The sequence below is a fragment of the Mustela nivalis genome (genome assembly GCF_964662115.1).
Source record: "Mustela nivalis genome assembly, chromosome: 2".
In the NCBI taxonomy this organism is placed as follows: Eukaryota; Metazoa; Chordata; class Mammalia; order Carnivora; family Mustelidae; genus Mustela; species Mustela nivalis.
This window is the reverse complement of record NC_139021.1, coordinates 133,952,392-133,972,981: the sequence shown is the minus strand read 5'-3', so window position 1 is coordinate 133,972,981 and position 20,590 is coordinate 133,952,392. Positions and strand designations below refer to the sequence as shown.

At 38.1% G+C, this 20,590-nt stretch overlaps 1 protein-coding gene across 2 annotated transcripts in view; it reads left to right on the top strand.

The window, feature by feature from the left end:
- Positions 1-1,524: 1,524 nt before the first annotated feature.
- MICU1 (mitochondrial calcium uptake 1) overlaps positions 1,525-20,590 on the top strand; it is a 242,801-nt gene continuing 223,735 nt past the window's right edge. The window contains exon 1 of one of the 2 annotated variants that reach the window (XM_082715893.1): positions 1,525-1,704. The gene's annotated coding sequence lies outside the window, so the exon portion shown is untranslated. The remainder of the gene's footprint in view (positions 1,705-20,590) is intronic. The other variant, XM_082715895.1, reaches the window with a different exon arrangement.

The window sequence follows — 20,590 nt, the reverse complement described above, 5'->3', positions numbered from 1 at the left end:
ATAAATGGGGAAGGATTTTTTTTTCTTCCTTCCTTCACTTCTTTCTTTAAGATTTTATTTATTGGGGTGCCTGGGTGGCTCAGTGGGTTAAGCTTCTGCCTTCGGCTCAGGTCATGATCCCAGGATCCTGGGATCGAGCCCTGCATCAGGCTCTCTGCTCATCGGCGAGCCTGCTTCCCTCTCTCTGCCTCTCTGCCTACTTGTGATCTTTGTCAAGTAAATAAATTAAATCTTAAAAAAAAGATTTTATTTATTTATTTGAGAGAGAGAGAGTACTAGCAGAGGAGAGGGGCAGAGAGAGAGGGAGAAGCAGACTCCCCACTGAACACAAAGCCCAAAGTGGGGCTTGATCCCAGAATCCCAGAACCATGACCTGAACCCAAGGCCCATGCTTAACCAACTGAGGGGCTGGTGTTCAGAAAGGATTTCTTTATCAGATTTTTCATTTAACAGTGAGCAGGCTCTAAATGGAGAGAGAAACAGAAAAGGTTATTTTGATGGTTGAGAAGCAAATAAGCAAAGATCTCTAAAACCCCTATGACAGGTAGATCCAGAGGACAACAGATAAGAATACTGTTACCAGTTCAGACTTTGGTGTCCTTCAGATCAGAACTGTGTCCCAGTTGCAGAATTTACTGCATTGCCTAGAGTCTTAGCCAGCTTCCCCACCTGCAATTGAATACAAACTATCCATCCCACAGAGTATTGTAAATAAACACTGGGTTGTGAGTAAAATGCTAGCACAGTGGCATGAACACAGTGATTTTTTTCTTAGGTTAGTGGGGAGGGAGGGTTCTTTGAGAAGAAATGGAGAAAAGAGTTAAACTTAATTTCACAATTCAACCCAGTGATAGTTGTCTGCCGCCTTTCGCTTCTATGGTTGTAGCCTTTTTCACAGCTCTGCTAAGGAAACTCCTGAAGAGGAATTTTTTATTTGAAAGCCCTCTGGTATCATAATCAAAATATTTTTATTATATTTCTATAGCAAGAGAGACGATCCGTTTCCATCTCCACTTCTGACCACAACAACTTCGGAGAAAAACACGTTATTAGTAGCCTTGGGGCTAAACTCTCCCACAGTGTTACTTTGCAAAGAGAACAGCTGAAAAACCCACAGCATAGAGGAAGTGGGGAGGTTTCTAAATGCAAAGAAACTTCAAGGTCAGGAAACAGAAATTTTACTAGAAACCTAAACCTAAATACAGTTCAAAAGGAACAATTCCCAACTCACTGCGGTTGTTTTCTTTTCACTGACTCCTTTATGTTTAGTCAACAGGTAAACGTGTACAATAAAGTCGCAGCAGGCACAAAAAATTCAATTTAACAAACTTTTTGTGTACACTCATGTGTGTTGGAAGGAGTGGAGCAGAGAGAAAGGCAGAGAGCTTCTAGGAGCTCTCCCGCTTTCCCGCCTTAACGTCGAGGAGGCGGGGCCCGAGGCCGGGGCGGGGCCCGAGGCCGGGGCGGGGCCCGAGGCCGGGGCGGGGCCCGAGGCCGGGGCGGGGCCCGAGGCCGGGGCGGGGCGGGTTCTCCGTGCCCCTCCCACACGTATTTCGCCACTATCCCGACAGGCTCAGCGGCCTGGAGAGTCACGTGAGGGTGGGCGGTGGAGGTGGAGGTTTTTCTCCGCTGGTTTTTCATCTCTATGATTGTCAGAGGCGGGCTGCTTTGACCCGAGAGCGTTGGCAACCCTGCTGCGGACAGGTGAGTCCCGGACTCTGAAGGGTGTGAAGGTGCAGCCTTTTAGGGAAGGCGAAAGGGAAGTCAGGGCGAAGCTGCTTAAGGGAGCTGACCTCCCGCGCCGACCGTTTGCCGGCTCTGGGCTCCGGCGACTTTTTGGGTCTGGCGGCATGGCTCACACGCTCAGCTCAGGGGCCTGAGAAGAGTCCTTAGTCGTGTCTGCTTCCTGTCCTCCGCTTTCCTTCACCTCACCTCGTCCCTTTTCGCTGTCCCGGGAGATGTCAGTGCCAAGCTCCCAACCGCAGGGTTCACTTGGGCGCAGTCGTCTCTCGCTTCTCGGGCAACCAGAAGACGCATGGGTGGACTGGACTGGACTGGTTCCGCTGGGATTTGTGGATGTGGATGGAAGTGGGTGATCTTAGATCTCTGATGGGTAGAAATGTTAATCATTAAATCGGAAAAAAAAAAAAAAAAAGAAGTAGAAAATCAGCGGGGACCCGAAGGAGCAAAACAAAGTGGAGCCTTCTTGGACTGTTCAATTTTTATCTTTTCCAGTGTCTTCTCGTTCTCAGTCTCGCTCAAGTTTCCTTCACCATCCCATCCTGGCCCACCGTAGGATGTTTGAGAATGAGCCGAGTGTTGCTCTGTGTGAATGTTGAGAGAAGAGTTTAAAACGGGCTGTTCTTAAGTTGCTGTCTCTGCAGTCTTAGGGTTTCTTTCTTTTTCTTCCCATTCAGATGCCTGAAGAGTAGGTATTTATAAACATAAGCAGAATACCCGTTTTGTGGCTAAGGGACTAAAGTATTCCCTCTGTTGTATCTGGAAAGACCTATTTTCTTTGTTAATTTTATAAACGTGTTTATTTCAGTTTCTAAGGTGGTTTGGATATACCTTTGTTCATGTTAAAGCGTTCCTTGAGTCATGCAAGTGACCTAGCAGTAGAAGAAAAGAGTTTGCAGACAAAGTAAATCAATTTGGGCTTTGATAGATGTGGGAGGGTTAAGGTTTAGAGTTAAGTTAAACCATATGACCAATTAATAAAACATCTGCATCTTGAGACCTAGGTATTGCCCAGGATGACGAACATGCTGTCTTTGTGGTGTTGGACAAAGTAATGAGCTGGTTGAGTATCACCTTATCTTAAAAACTTTTTAGAATTTGCCACTTGTTTTTAAGAAGATGCCTGTGGCCTCCAGCTGTTCTCTGTGCTCACCCTTGTTAGGTGATTATCTCTTCAACTTAAGAACTTTACTCTTACTCTTAAAGAACCAACTGAGTGTTGGGGAAGTGGGTAGGGAGTGGGCTAGATAAGCTACTTGTAATGATGAGGACTGGGTATTGTATGTAAGTGATAAATCTGAATTCTACTCCTGAAACCAATACTGTAATATGTTAACTAATTAGAATTTAATTTAAAATTTGAAGAAAAAAAAAGAACATCACCCTGGCCGTCTAATTATGTCAAGAAAGTGTCATTGGTGTCTTTTAAGTGTCCTTACTGAAGATGATAAAACAGAGTAATACTAACAAAAAGAGGAGATTCAGGAGTGGGTTCTGAGCTTGGGAAGAAAGGGAAAGAGTGATAGAAGCTAACAAAAGCAAGAGAACAAAAACATGTATTGCTATTTTCCTTTATAATTTATAGACTATTTACTATATTTAGTAGACCTTTTACATTCCCAGAGACTGACTTTCCTATATTTCAGAAGAAACAATGGTATGTAACTTCTCCCATAGTGCAATATTATGTAAAATAATTATAACTAAAATATTTCACTGACCTTTCAGGTTTTATATTATTTAGAATTATAGGACTAAACTAATTGATAAAGTTAATTAAGCCTAATTTGGTCTCCTTCCTTCCTTCTGAAGGCTCCCTAATCAGCGTGGAGCCCAGCTCAGGGCTTGAACTCATGACCCTGAGATCAAGACCTAAGCTGAGCTTAAGAGCTGACTGAGCCACCCAGACCCCTTCTCCTAATTTGGTCACTTTTAATCTTTAGTTTTAGTGAGTAATTTTTATAGTGCCTGTAACACTTGCTGGATGTTAACCAATTTCTTCCCATATAGAATTGTTTAATATATTCCTTTTAAAAATAGAACCTATTTTTTTTTTTTTTTTGGAGATTTTATTTATTTGACAGATAGAGATCACAAGTAGTCAGAGGGGCAGGCAGAGAGAGGAAGAGAAGCAGGCTCCCCGCTGAGCAGAGAGCCTGATGTGGGCCAGATCCTAGGACCCTGGGACCACAACCCGAGTTGAAGGCAGAAGCTTTAACCCACTGAGCCACCCAGGTGCCCCAAGAACCATTTTTTTAAGAGAACCAATTTTTTTTTTTTTAAAGTTTGACTTGCAACTACCCCCCCCCCCCCCCCCCGCCCAACACACTCAAAACAAAAATAGCTTGGTTTTGTGCCAACTAAAAAATCTATTCTTTTAAAATAGATATCCTCTACACTTTGAAAATTATGATAAAATTGTTAATGCTTTTAAGACATTAAATACTGATAGCTGAGCATATTTAAGAAGAAAACACAGGGGCAGTATTTTAAAATTTTAAAATATATTTCCTATTATAAGAGTGTTTGTGCCTGTTTTTGAAAAATGGTAACATTATGGAAAATATAACATTGAAAGTCAAAATCCTAGTTTATCTTTTCCCCTACCAGCAGGTAACCACTAGTCCCCTTTGGGTATTTGGGAATCAGTGTGGAAAAGTAGAGTCTCAAGTGAAACTCCTTGGGAGAGATGATACTAATAGCACCAGACTTATATCCTACAACCTTAGAAACCAAAAGAGAGAGAACGTCGTCCCTTTCTCTTTGATTCCAAGAGATTACTACAGGAATTTCATTAACCTGACTCTGTCATTGCCCATCCTAGAAGCAGTCTGTTATGTGATGGAATGCTTTGTGTGGTTAGGATTGGCTCTTGTTCTCACCGTGGTGTGATAGGGGCATACAGTTTTATTTTATTTTATTTTTTTGTACAGTTTTAAACTACATGAATTAAGAGTAAGCAACATCGGGGTGCTTGGCAGGCTCAGTTGGTAAAGCATCCCCCTCTCGTTGTGGTTGTGAGTTTGAGCCCATGTTGGGTATAGAGTTTACTTTAAAAAAAAAAAAAAAAGAGTAGGCAACTAAAGTATGGTTCCTCTTTACGAAAACTGAGGTGTCATTTCCTGGAGAGGAGAGAAAAGTTGCTGGACAGACAAAACCAACATATGTTCACTGATATAATTTTACGTGTATTTTTTTAATTTAGAGAACTTGCTTTTCTTTCCCAATATAAATTAATTGCATTTTACAGTTTGAGTGTTATTTTTTTTAATGTCTATTTTTAAAAATGTCTCTTCACTAATGGAACTTGGAAATTTAAACTCTTCAAGTAACATGTATTTGTTATATGTTTAGTACCTGTGCTCTGGAGTATTTGGCTTTTTTAACTTTAAATATATTGTGTATTTAGCCCATTTGTTAAAATCATTTATCGATAAGTATTTTTATTACTGTGGGTAAACTTGATTAACAAATTGCAGTTTATAAAAATAGTAAATAAAAATGTTCTGAGTAATTTAAGTATATGTAGTTACTATGGTTGAATGCTTGATTCTTTTAATTATTATGTATTTTAAAGTCTGTATAGAAAACCACTTCATTTTGAGTGTTTTATGAAAAATAAATCACGGTACTTGTCACAACTTGATGTCACTGGGTATTAACTTCAAAACTATAGTTGACATTAATGCCTGCTTTTGTATCTTTATGGATTATTCTGTTGGTTCATTACATTTTAAGAGAAAATATAATTGAAGTAACATTGTTTACTCCACTTGAATGTTAGTAGTTCAATTCATTGGACATTTGAACTTAATTGCTAACACAAACTTTAGTTTAGACAGATTTATATTCTCAAACCAAATTCCATCACTACTTGAGCAAGTTATTTAATCTCTCAGAATTTGAGTTTATTCCATCTACAAAATAGAAATAATAATACTTATCTCATAGGGGTCTTGTGAGGAGTAACTTTTTTTTTTTTTTTTTTTTTTTTTTAGATTTTTTTTATTTATTTATTTGACAGAGATCACAAGTAGGCAGAGAGGCAGGCAGAGAGAGAGGAGGAAGCAGGCTCCCCGCTGAGCAGAGAGCCCGATGTGGGACTCGATCCCAGGACCCCGAGATCATGACCTGAGCCGAAGGCAGTGGCCCAACCCACTGAGCCAACCAGGCGCCCGTGAGGAGTAACTTAATGTATGCCAAGTGCCTAGGATATAGTAGGTTCTTACTGAATGTAATTGTTAATAGTAACTACAACAAGAAATAGTGTCTAAAAAGATTTTATCTCCCCAGTTTCAGAATATTTAGCCCCAGGAATTTAAATGTATTGATAGGTGTTAAGGAATTAATCAGATTGTTCTTTCTTGAGATTTGTTTTTATTTTAGCAGGGTTGTGTTTTTGTTTTTGTTTTTTAAGTAGGCTTCACACCCCCAGCATGGAGCCCAGTGTGGGATTTGTACTCAAAATCCTGAGCTCAAGACCTGAGTTGAGATCAAGAGTTGGTCACTTGGGCCCCTTGGTGGCTCAGTGGGTTAAGCCTCTGCCTTCCGCTCAGGTCACGATCTCCCAGGGTCCTGGGATCGAGTTCCACATCGGGCTCTCTGCTTGGCAGGGAGCCTGCTTCCTCCTCTCTCTCTCTCTCTGCCTGCCTCTCTGCCTGCTTGTGATCTATCTCTCTCTCTCTCCCTCTCTGTCAAATAAATAAATAAATAAATAAATCTTAAAAAAAAAAAAGAAAAAGAGTTGGTCACTTAACTGACTAAGCCACAATTTTTTTAATACCATGTTGCACATTTAGCAAAAACTTTGTTTAAATTACTTAATTATTGGTGGACTGCCCAAGTATTTGAAGATTGCCTGGCTCAAGTGTGATGACTATTAGCCTGGAGGAATGTATTGAGAGATTTTTGTACAAATGCTCAGAAAAGGTTAATATTAAGTAGAAGGTCTCACATTCCTTGACTATACAAGGGGAGTTAGGTGTTGAGTACCTTGGGTGTTCAGATCAGAATTTATGATGACTTGTGGTAGTAGGCAGAAATAATAAAAATGGATTTGTTTTTATTTTTAAAGATAAGTTCAGGGAGATACTTCTGTGAAGTAATGCTTTAAGAACATGTTATATTGGGCACCTGCAGGTAGAAGAGATAGATAGCAGTTTGGAATGTTACTTGAAAAAACAAAAAAAGCAACTGTGAAATTGAATAACTTTGAGAAGTGATAGACATTAAATATAGTTAATGTTCTGGCATTGGGAAGTTGGTAATTGCCATATTAGAAGGAGAGGTGTTTTAGCCCTATTTTAGTTCTATTTAGCTCTATTTTACCCTCTTTAGCCCCGAGAAAATAAATAGGTAGAAATGGATTAATCTTCCCCCCCTCCCCCGCAACTAAGAATTAGTTTTTTGCAAATTGTAAACATTTCCTAGGCTGCTAATAAGTTCAAGGTAGGTTTTACTCACTATGAGAAAATTGAAACTTTAGTGTAGTCTTGGAGAAGTATATTCCCATAATTAATGTCAGGTATACAAATAATGTTTACATTTCTCTTCAAGGTGGTTTAATGTTGGTCATTTAAACTAAGTGCTAGGGTGCCTACATGGCTCAGTTGTTAAGCGTCTGCCTTCGGCTCAAGTCATGATCCCAAGGTCCTGGGAATGAGCCCCACATCGGGGTCCCTGCTTGGTGGGAAGTCTGCTTCTTCCTCTCCCACTCCCCCTGCCTGTGTTCCCTCTCTCACTGTGTCTCTCTGTCAAATAAATAAAATTAAAAACAACAGCAACAACAAAACTTAAAGGGCCTATCCTAATACCTTGCTTGGTCAGAGTTGAACAGTTACTTGGTATCTCTTATAAGTACTGCTTATAATTTTGCTTTTGCTTTTTGAAATTTGTTCATTGAGTAATGGAATTAAATCTATCTTCTATATTTTTCCCTTTAAAAAAAAAAAAAATTAGTACTTTACTGTCCTGTTAGGATTCTATAACATGACACATAAAGAGCATTAGAATTTGCTTTAATCCAGATCTTCCTTGACCTATAATGGGTATATGTTTGATAAGGCCATTGTAAATTGAAAAAACCACAAGTGAAAAATGCATTTAATACGCCTAACCTACTGAATATCGTAGCTTACCCTAGCCTACTTTAAACACGCTTGGAACACTTACTTTAGCATACATTGGGCAAAACCATCTAACACAAAGCCTGTTTTATAATGAAGTGTTGAATATCTCATGTAACTTACTGAATCCTGAAAGTGAGAGAGTGGTTGTTAAGGGTCCAGAATGGTTGTAAGTGCTGGTTGTTTATCGTCATGATTGCCTGGCTGACTGGGAGCTGCGGTTGCTGCCACTGCCTAGCATCAGGAGAAAGTATTGTACTGTATATCATTAGCCTGGGAAGAGGTGACAATTCAAAATTAGAAGTATGATTTCTGCTGTGTATTACTTTCACACCATTGTAATGTCACACCTTCATAATTTGTGGACCATCTGTGTATCTTTCTAGTTTAGTTCTTATGACTATCATGGCTTCCCTCATGTTCTAGTCATAGTGAACTACTTTTTGCTTCTCCCAACAAGCCATGCCTTTTTGTGCTTTGTTGTTTTTTTGCCTTTGCATAGGCTGTTTGTTGTGTGTGGAATGCCTAAACAGCATCCTACCATCTTTCGGCTGGTGAGCTGCTGTTCATCTTTAAACTAGATTGAGTTGTTCTTTAGTTTGTAAAACTTTCCTTTGCCTTCAAGTGGTTATTTTTTTGGTGGTTCCCATAATAATTTTTTACCTTTTAAAAATACTCTTATTTTCTGAAACAGTTGCATTTATTTTCTGTGAGGTGGAGTGATTCTTGATGCCACAAACAAACAAGTCTTATTCATCAAAATATCCTGAACATGGAACGGAGTGCCTGTAGTCTATATAAGTTCAGAACATGTTTAGTGAATATATGAGTAAGATATTTCATCTGCTTTAAAATCAGAATAGATATAATCCAATAGATTAAGCCTGTACATTGTAACCTGTATCAGCCTGTAGTGTTTAGAAAACTTATTTGGACACATTTAGTAAATTCCATCCACACATTCTACCACACATCAGTAAATGTGTTTTTCTAATGTATACACCAGTGCACTGGAGAGAGAGACAGGACAAACATTCCATTCATTAAGGAGCTCAGTCTAGTGGTGGAGACAGATGAGTTGATAATTACAACTTAGATTTATGCTAATTAAGACTCGGTTTGAAAAATCACTTTATCGGTTTCAGTAGACACATTTCAGATGGTCAGTAGCCACATGTGGCTAGTGCTTACTGTGTTGAACAGTAGATATAAAACATTTCTATCATTGCAACGTATTCTGTTCGACAGAGCTGTTGTAGAACATACACTTGAACCTATATTCTCTAGTTTCAGATGATAGTTAATATTCATTTCAATCATATTCTTTATTCAAATTAAACTTGCTTTTAGATTTGAAAGTTCTATTTTTAAAAAATTAACAAGTGAATTTTATTATAGTACACTTCAAATAAAGCAGCATTTCTCATTTTTTCAGGTCTTGGATCTGTGGTAGTATTTAAATTATGTAATTTCAGAATTTGATTTTAACTTCAGCATTGATAACGTCTGACTTTCTATCCTACTAATTCCCGAGGTGGCAGTGAATCATAATGGCTTTGGGACCAGAAAAGCTTTCGTCTGTCATCTGTTGGCTTTGACTATAGGCAGATTTCTTAAAAGCATTGAGCTATGGTATCCTTGGTGAAATAGGAGTAATAATATTTACTACAAGGGTTATAGAAGATTAAGTAAGGTAACAGATATTAGGCATTTAACATAGTACCCCTCACAGAGTAGTGTTCATTAAATGTTAGCATTAGAGTTTTGAACAACCAGATGTTTAAAAGAAAACTACTTTTTGAGGCAGTTGGAGAAATTGGAATAGAGACTGGGTATTAGAACATACCAAAGAATTAAAGTGAAATTTGTTAAGTATAAAAGTGACATGATTGTGTGGAAGGAGAAGTCCATATTTTTGGAGACATACTAAAATATATAGCAGTGAAATGATAGAATGTCTGAAAGTTGCTTAAAAATAATTCACAAAGACATAAGAATGAAAGGGTCAGAAAAACTAATAGCCATTTCTGGTGAAGAAGGAATAACAGGTACCATATTTACCCTCCTGCCTGAAACAGCTTAAAAGGCAGACAAAAGACACAAAACAGTGGTTTCCTAGATTTTGGACATTGTACAGCAAAGGAAAATGATCCCTGAGAGATGGGAAACAAACAAGGTAAGCTCCGTGACTGCTCTGTTTCGCTGCCTGGAAAGTTTCCCAGCTGTAGAGCAGGGAGGGAGAGTCCATGCAGAGGGCACAGTGGTCTTCTTGAATTGAGTCAGTCTGGGGGAGGTCAAGGCAGGTGGAGTTTGTGGGGCAGAATACTAGAGATGAGAAAGTTAAAAGGAATCTTCCACTCAAGTATTCAGCGGAGAACTGATCAGTGAATACATGTGAGGAAACTATTGAAGTTAGGTAAAGAACCACCTGAAAAGAACATAGAACAGTTCTCAGAGTCTTTGCAAAGGCAGAAGTAGTGTTTTTTCCCACCAGCCTGAGTGGAAAATGTCTTAACAGGTCGTCATGTAGACTACTCAGGAGGGTTTTGTCTTAGTAGTGGGATAAAATTGGGTGTTCCAGTCCAACCTAGAAAGCTTAAAAGCAAGACCTGAAAGGGTCAAACTGTTCCCAAGAAACTTAATTATGTCCCAGAATTAAGCTCGAGAATACATATAGGAATACAAAAATAACCAACACCCAACAAGGTAGAATTCACAGTGTCTGGCATGCAATCAGAAATACTAGACATGCAAAGGAGGAGGAAAATATGACTGACCTATGATAAAAAAAAAAAAGTCAGTCAAAACCAAACAAGTGACAGGTGATAGAATTAGTAGAGAGGGATATTAAAACAGTTTTTATAATTGTATTTCATATACTTAAGAAATGAGAAGAAAGATTGAAAAAAACTTTTCTTTTTTTTTCTCTGAGAAAGTGTACAAGCAGGGGTAGGGGGAGGGACAGAGGGAGAGAGAGAATCTCAAGCAGGCTTGTCGCTCACCGCAGGGACTTACTTGGGGCTTGATCTTAGGACCCATATTAGATTATAACCTGAGCTAAAATTAAGAGTCAGACACTTAACTAACTGAGCCACCCCGGTGCCCCCGGAAACATTGAATATGTTAAATAGAAACATGGAAGATGAGGAAAAGACCAAAACAAAGTGGGCGTTCAGGGATGTGCAGGGATAGGCAGAAAGTGGAAAACTCCTTTTACCTTCCACTCAATTTTGCTGTGAACCTAGAAATGCTCTAAAAATTTTATTGGGGTGCCTGGGTGGCTCATTTGATTAAGCATCTGGCTTTGGCTTGGGTCATGATCCCAGAATCCTGGGATTGAGCCCTGCATCTCTCCCCATGCTCCTGCTCTCTCTCTCTCAAATAAATTCTTTTTAAAAAATAAAATTTATTAATTAAAAAGAAAAAAAAGAAAAAGACCAAAATGAAACTTTCAGAGATGGAAACTAAATTTTCTGAGATGAAAGATATGCTAGATGGTATTAGTGGCAAATTAGACATTGGGGGAGAAAATTTTTGTCAAAGTTCATAAATATGCAAAATAACCTATGAAGAATTCTTGCTAAAAGTACTTAACTTGACATTAATCATGCTTTTATTTTTTTTTAGAGATTTATTCTTGAGAGAGCAAGGGAGCAAGTGGGTAGAGGAGCAGAGGGAGAGAGAATGTCCAGCTCTACACCGGGCTCAGTCTCATGACCCTGAGATCACGACCTGAGCTGAAACCAGGAGTCAGACTCTTAACTGACTGAACCACCCAGGTGCCCCTGTAATCATGCTTTTAGATGTAATTTGAGAATATAGGAAATAAAGGGACTGGAGAAACTTTTAAACCATACTAGGAGGAAGCAACTAGATAAATCCAGAATTTGAGAAATGATGTACTGTAGTTTGCCCCTGTTCTCTGAAAATTAGGGTTGTGTTGTGATTGCATGATGTGGTGGATATACTTAAAGTAATTAAATTGATACTAAAAAGTTGATAAAATGGTTAGTTTTATGTGTATTTTGTAACAGTTTTAAAAAATGTACCATTTTAATCATTTTTAGATGTACTGTTGGGAGGCATTAAGTATATATGCATTGTTGTGCAGCAGTGACCACCAGTCATTTCCAGATCTTTTTCTTCTTCCCAAACAGAATACTATACCCAGGAGATGGGAACTCTCCTTTTATTCTTCTCCCTGATCACTGGCATCTTCAGTCTACTTTCCATTTCTATGAATTTTACTACTATAGATTCCTCATATAAATTGAATCTTACATTATTTTTTTTTGGGGGGGGGACTGGCTTATTTCACTTAACATAATGTCTTTAAAGATTGATCCCTTTTGTAGGATGTATCAGAATTTCCTTCCTTTTTTAAAAAATTGTTTTTATTGTGGTAAAACACACATAATATGAAATTAACCATCTTAACCATTTTTAAGTGTACAATTCGGTGGTATTAAGTACATTCAGATTCTTGTAATACCATCACCAACATCCATCCCCAGAACTTGCAAACATATATTAAATACATCTATTAATTAGTAACTGTCTATTACCACTTTGCCCCAGCCTCTGGTAACCATGATTCTGCTTTCTGCCTCTGTGATTTTGACACTCTAGGTACCTTATATAAGTGGAATCATACAGTGTTTATTTTGTTGAAACTGCCTTTGTAAATTTAGCATAGTGTTCTTAAGATTCATCCATGTTGTATAGTTTGTCAGAATTTCCCACCTTTTTTTTTTTTTTTTTTTAAAGATTTTTATTTATTTATTTGACAGAGAGAAATCACAAGTAGATGGAGAGGCAGGCAGAGAGAGAGAGAGGGAAGCAGGCTCTCCGCTGAGCAGAGAGCCCGATGCGGGACTCGATCCCAGGACTCCGAGATCATGACCTGAGCCGAAGGCAGCGGCTTAACCCACTGAGCCACCCAGGCGCCCAATTTCCCACCTTTTAATGGCTGAATAATATCCCATTGTATGTATCAACTATTTTTTGTTTATCCATTCATCTGTTGAAGGGCGCTTTCTGGATATTGTGAATAATGCTTCTATGAGTATGGGTGTACAAATAGCTGTTCAAAGTCTCTGGCTTTCAGTTCCTTTGGATATATTCTTCAAAGTAGAATTGCTGGATCATATGGTAATTCTGTGTTTAAGTTTTTGAGGACCTGGCATACTGTTTTCCATAGCAGCCACACCATTTTACATTCCCATTAATGGTGTACGAAGATTTCAGTTTCTCTAATACTTGCTTTATTCTGTTCATTTCCTTGATTAGAATAGCAGGGTTTATGGTTAGAGTCTTACTGTGCATTTTAATTGTTTGCATTAAAAGGAAGATATTTAGGTGTAATGTATTTATATGATGTCTTACTGAAGTTTATGTTACATAATACAGTTTTTATTTGAATTATCACCATCAGCCCCACCTGTTAATTAACTTCCAAACAAATATTTGTTCATAATTTACTGTGTTAGACACTGTGCTCAACTTTATACAAGTGTTTTTCTCATTTAATCCTCCTTACAGTCATTTGCAGTGAGTGTTATTATCCCTGTTTTATGGAAGTGTAACAAACACAAATCTGACTGACAAATTAATGGCTAGTAAGAGGTCAAGTTAGTAAGTTCTAGTATCTAGAATTAATGAATTAGCTAGATTACCTTGACACAACTTTCCGGTCCTCAGCTTATAAAAACAAAAGAGAATAAAACAAAATACACAGCAACAATACAAACTTACCTATATGTTCAGTAAAGCTTTAATTTACAATCTGATTTTGCTTTAATTAAATCCTAAAGTTGAGGGGCGCCTGGGTGGCTCAGTGGGTCAAGCCTCTACCTTCAGCTCAGGTCATAATCCCAGGGTCGTGGGATCGAGCCCCACTTCGGGCTCTCTGCTCAGCGGGGAGCTTGCTTCCCCCTCTCTCTTTGCCTGCCTCTCTGACTACTTGTGATCTCTCTCTGTCAAATAAATGAATAAAATCTTAAAAAAAAAAATCCTAAAGTTGAAAATAACATCTCAAGTAAGCAAGGGAAAATCTTTGAAAAAAAAGAAGTACCTGGGGAAATAGAAATTTGAGTAAAGGTAAAAAAGGCAGGACAATATGCAGTGAAATATCTGATATTGCTGTCAGCCTGGCAGGTTCATTTCTAGAGAGAACATAAATACAGACATTGTTATAAAGGAATATCTATAAAGATGTCTGTTGCTGTGAAGACAAAAAAATCCCACTGAAATTGTTATTTATGTAGAAACAGACTTCCTTTGGCAGAAATATATATTATTTTTACACATTGGTCCATAACACTGATGAATTCTTTGCTGTTGAATGGGACTCTGAGTAACATATCGTGGACCCACAGTGGAGTTCTGACATGGAATTATTGTTCATTTTAATCCTGGTTTCCCATTTTCCATATCTGAAAATCAAATATAGTACAGATGAGAGAATATTCATTGGAGCACTTATAGAGTTCTCTGCAAATGCAAGGTAACATGGTTATTAAATATTGATTCCTTTGTTCTTCACATATCATTTCTATTTCACAGTAGGATTTAGAGCTTTTAATTTAATGGGGAAGCCTGTAAAGTATCTGAACTCTGTGTTCTGTGGTGTTTATAATGCAGTATTGTTGATCAAAGTTTTATATTTTCCTTATTTAAAAAAATTTGCTCTTCAGTCAGTCTCTGACTTTTGTAGAGTTAGGCTTAGTCAACTGGTACTTTTATGATACATTCCCATGTTAAAGCTTTATGGACAAAGCAAAGAGATTCAGCAATGAATGAATTAGCTAATTAGCAGATTACAAATAGGGACATGGTTTCAATAAACCATTTAGGCTTATGCTTTTGTATGATTAGATTATCTTGACCTAATAACAGGTTTTTGAATGGTTGCATGTCACTGAAAAATAATTTTATATTATCTATATTACATATAGATATTTGAAAAATATATATATACTTTAAAGAATAATTATAAGAGTGAACCATGTAGGTAATCATCACTCAAGCCAAAAAACATCCCCATCATCCAGAAGTCACCTATCTGCTTTTTCCTAATCAGAACCCTCTTCAGCAGACAGTTCACTACCCATGATTAAGTGATAATCCTGATAAATGTGTATCACTAATCGCCTTATTAGTTTTGCCTTTTTGGGGGCCATGTATAGTTGAAATCTAATTAGATATATTCTTCATGATTTGCTTACTAACATTACATTTGTGAGACTTACCAATTGTTACTTGTAAAGCATTTCTGGAGGGATGCAAATTTTCCTAAAATTAATTTTGTGATTCTCTTTTTTTCTTCTAAGTTTATTTGTTTTTTAGTAGTCTCTGTATTCATTGTGGGGCTTGAACTCATGCCCCCCAGATCAAAAATCACAAGCTCTTTGGGCTGAGCCAGCCAGATGTCCCTCAAATTTTTTTTTTCTTTTTTGGAACTATTAATAAAGTTCAGTTGTTAGTCCTTTGATGGTTTTATGTGTACCAACTGTTTTGTCCCTCTCTGGACTTAATAGTGTTTTTTTATGTTGTCTTTTATATTCTTTTTTTATGGTACCTTATGACACCTTATGTGTTGTTTTTATGGTTGTTTTTAATATGCCTTATCAGTCTTTTCTATTTTTTGTATTGTTTTAAGTTTTTTCCCCTACTGTAATGTCATAGAGATGTTCTCTTATATCATCAGCTACAAACTTCACATTTTTTCTTTTTTTTTTTTTAATTTTACTTATTTGACAGACTAAGGTCACAAGTAGGCAGAGAAGCAGACAGAGAGAGGAGGAAGCAGGCTCCCCACTGAGCAGAGAGCCGGATGTGGGGCTCGATCCCAGGACCCTAGGACCACAACCCGAGCCGACGGCAGAGGCTTTAACCCACTGAGCCACCCAGGCACCCACATCTTTTCCTTTTATACTGAGTGTTTAATCCACTTAGAACTGATAACTTGTGTATTGTGAATTCATAATTCTTTCTCTATGTATACTCAATGTTCCAGGCCCATTTATTGGGAAGTCTTCCTTGTCCTGCTTATTATTGTATTTCTGTCATGCTTAAAGCCCTAAGGCTTTAAAATTTTTTCTTTTATTCTGTTTATACCTCTGTGGCAATATCACATTGTCTTAGATACTAAGATTTGTAATTAGTTTTAATGTTAGAGTAGGAGGTTCTTCTGCCTTGTAGTTGGGTGTGTCATTCCCTTCCCCACCCACCAGCATGTATTAGTTTTTCTTGGTCCTTTGTACTTCTTTATTCATTTTAGGGTCAGTTTGTTAAGGTCCACTAAAATCCCTTTGAGATTTTCATTGGGATTGCATTGACTGTGTAGTTTAGTTTGGGGAGAATTGCCATCTTTACAAAATTTTGTTTTTCAGTTTATTTTACCTTTACTTATTTACAAATGATTTTACATTTATTTAGGTCTCCTTTAAGGAGGTCTTTCAATGATGTCTAATATTTTCTCTATCAATATTTGCACATCTTTTTTTAGATTTATTTCTATGTACTTTATATTTTTGTTTTTCTTCTATTTTAATCTTATTTTTAAAATTTTATTGCTTTGTTTGAGAGAGAGAGTGGAAGAGAGAGCACAAGTTGGGGGGATAGTCAGAAGGAGAGGGAGAAGCAGACAGTCTGATGTGGGACTCAGTTCCTGGGGTCATGATGTGAGCCGAAGGCAGACACTTAACTGACTGAGCCACCCAGGCACCCTAAGCACCTTTTTAAAAGATTTATTTATTTATTTAATTTTAATTTTTTTTTTTTTAAGATTTTATTTATTTATTTGACAGAGATTGCAGGTAGGCAGAGAGGCAGGCAGAGAGAGAGGAGGAAGCAGGCTCCCTGCTGAGCAGAGAGCCCGATGTGGGGCTCGATCCCAGGACCCTGGGATCATGACCTGAGCTGAAGGCAGAGGCTTAACCCACTGAGCCACCCAGGTGCCCCTAAAAGATTTATTTAGTTTAGAGAGAGAGTGTGCATGTAAGCAAGGGGATGGGCAAAGGAAGAGGGTAAAGGAGAGAATCCCAAGCAGACTTCCTGGTGAGCGCGAACCTCCATGCGGGGCTGGATCTCATGACCCTGAGATCATGACCTGAGTCAAAATCAAGAGTTGGTCCCTTAACCAACTGAGCAACATGCACACCCCACTAAGTATTTCCTTTTAAATAGTGTGTCCCACAAGTATTTTATAAAAACAGCTATATTGAGATTTATTGAAGTATAGTTGACTTACAATAAAATTTACCCTTTTTTTGTATACTTGGAAGTTTCAGTAAACATAGTCATGTATTTATCACTATAATCAAAATATAGGGCTATTCTGTTCTCCCCCAGAAATTGTTTTATGTTCCTCTTTAGCCAACTTCCAACCTAACTTCCAACCTGGCAGCCAGTGAGCTGTTTCCTCTTGTTAGTGTTTTACCTTTCTTACAGTGTCATGCAAATGGAATCATACAGTATATAACTTGGCTTTTAAAACTGGTTTAAGGGGTACCTGGGTGACACAGTCAGTTGTAACCAGCTGTTGGCTTAGACTCAGGTTGTGATCTCTGGGTCCTGGGATAGAGTGGTCCTGCTCAGGAGGGAGTATGTTCCTCTCCCTCTGCCCTTCCTCCCAGTTCTTGCACACGTGCACGTGTGTTATCTCTCCCCCTACAAAATAAATTAAAAAATAAAATCTTTAAAACTGCTTTAAAATTTGTCATATAGTAAAATTAAGTTTTTTTCTCTTGGTGTACAGTTCTGTGAAATTTAATATATGAATTTTAATAATAGAGATTCATTTTACTACCACCACAATAGGATACAGAGAAGTTCTCAATCCATAATAAATATTTAATTTATTTATTAGAGAGAGAGAGAGTGTGAAAGAGAATGAGAGGGGAGAAGGTCAGAGGGAGAAGCAGACTCCCCATGGAGCTGGGAGCCTGATGCAGGACTCCATCCTGGCATTCTGGGATCCTGAGCCGAAGGCAGTCGCTTAACCAGCTGAGCCACCCAGGTGCCCTCATGCTTTATAATCATATCCTCCACCTCTGTTTCTTGACAGCTTCCTATAAGTTCTCTATCGATAAGTTTTTTCTTTTTAAGAATGTATATACATGGAATCTTACAGTATGTAATCTTTGAGAATGGCTTCTTCCAGTATAATGCCTTTGAGAATCATCCAAGTTGTTGCATGTATCAAGACTTCATTCCTTTTTAAATGCAGTTATATCCCATTGTATTGTTATACCATGGTTTGTTTATCCATTCAGCTGATGAAAGATACTCAAGTTGTTTCTAGATTTTGGCAATTAAAATAAATGTAAAATTCAAATACAGGTTTATGTGAGCACAAGTTTTCATTTCTCCAAGGTAAATACCTATGAGTAGAATTTTTGGGTCATATGGTAAATATATGTTAAATGTTATGAGAAAATGTCAAACTGTTTTCCAGAGTGGAAGTACCATTTTGCATTCCCACCAGCAATGTATAAAAGTTTCACTTGTTTTACATTCTTCCTGAATGTAATATTGTTAGCAATTTTTCTTTTAACCAAATAGGTATATAATGGTATCTCATTGTGGTCTTAATTTGCATTTTCCTAATCGCTAATGATGTTGAATACCTTTTTATATGCTCATTTATTTAGGAATAGAGCTGCTAATTTACAGCGTTTTTTGTGTGTGAACATGGTTTCATTCTCAGGTAATTACCTAAATTCAGCTAGAATTTTTCATACATTGCTAAAGATCAAGTTTGAGGTAGTGCTAGAGTATGGAATCTCTAGAAACCATAAGACACACAAGAGTTTATACCCACGTGCAGGCTCCTCTCAATAGATCTCACCCAGAGGTTTACCTGTAACATTGGCGAAAGGGCAGGAGACAAAGTGCTTCCTAAGGATTTAGCCCATAATAGGGGAGCATCCACCACTGGTGAGAAAAGCAAAAAGCTCCTTTCAGATCTAAATAACAAAAGGCTTAATCCAGCGGGAGAAGGATAGCAAACCCTGTAACCTCAGGTGACAGTCCATTGAATCTAGAGGAGGGGAAAAGAAAAATAAATCCTTAATCCCTGAGGGAGGGGCAGAAAACTGTCAGGAGCCCAGAAGTCTGTATCTGAGGAGAGACAGGGCTTCTGAGAAGTCCCCATGCACAAGACCCAGAGACATAGTCTCTCCTGAAAATTGTGGTTGGCCCAAGACAATGGAGAACCCATCACCGTGCTAGCACACATCAAGTAACACTCATTCAGGAAAAATGACATCTACTAGCTACAAAGGAACAAAGATAAGAATGACAGCAAACTTCTTAGAAATGACAAAAGCCAGTTTCTGTTGCTCTTCCTATGTTCCTGAATTTCCAGGTTTCCTTCCAGTATTTGTTTTTTCCCATCTGAAGAATTTTTGTAGTTTTTTATTTTTATTTATTATTTATTTATTTTAAAGATTTTATTTAGGGCGCCTGGGTGGCTCAGTGGGTTAAGCCTCTGCCTTCGGCTCAGGTCATGGTCTCAGGGTCCTGGGATCGAGTCCCACATCGGGCTCTCTGCTCAGCAGGGAGCCTGCTTCCTCCTCTCTCTCTGCCTGCGGCTCTCCCTACTTGAGATCTCTCTCTCTATCAAATAAATAAATAAAATCTTAAAAAAAAATTGTTAAAGATTTTATTTACATTTGGCAGAGATCACAAGTAGGCAGAGAAGCAGGCAGAGAGAAAGGGGAAGCAGGCTCCCTGCTGAGCAGAGAGCCCGATGTGGGGCTCGACCCCAGGACCCTGAGATTATGACCTGAACCGAAGGCAGAGGCTTTAACCCACTGAGCCACCTGGGCGCCCCACATTTTCACTTTTTAACAATAGCCATTGTAGTAGGTATAAAGTGGTATCCCAGTGTGGTTTTGATTTTTCTTTCCGTGAAGACTAATGATTTTGAACATCTTTTCATGCACTTATTAGCCATTTGTATATGTAATTGGAGAAACATATATTCAAATCCTTTGTGCATTTTTAAATTGGATTGCTCTCTTTTTGTTGAGTTAAATTGGATTGCTCTCTCTTTGTTAAGTTAGGAATTCTTGATATATTCTGGATATTAATCCCTTACCAGGTACATGATGTGCAAATATTTTCTCCCTGTCGGTTGTCTTTTCATTCTCTTGATACTATTCTTTGATGCACAAAACTTTTTTATTTTGATGAAGCCAGTTTCTGTTTTCTTTTTGTTCCCAGTGCTTTTGGTGTTCAAGAAGTTTCTGCCAAATCCAATGACATAATGATTTTCTTTTGTGTTTTCTTTTAGGAGTTTTTTAGTTTAGCTGTTATGTTTAGGTCTGTGGTCAATTTTGAGTTAATTTTAATATATGGTGTAAAGTAAGAGTCCGCCTTCATTCTTTTAAATGTGGGCATTCAGTTTTTTCAGCACTGTTTGTTGAAAAGAAGTCCTTTCCATGTTGAATGGACTTGGCACCCTTGCTGAAAATCAATTGATCATGTAAGTGGTTTATTTCTAGGCTCTCTATTCTATTGGGTTGTGTATTTGTCTTTATGCCAGTTCCACAGTGTTTTTCGTACTGTTGCTTTGTATTGAATTGTTTTTGTTTTTAAGATTTCATTTATTTGGGGCACCTGGGTGGCTCAGTGGGTTAATTCTCTGCCTTTGGCTCAGGTCATGATCTCAGGGTTCTGGGATTGAGCCCCGCATCAGGCTCTCTGCTTAGCAGAGA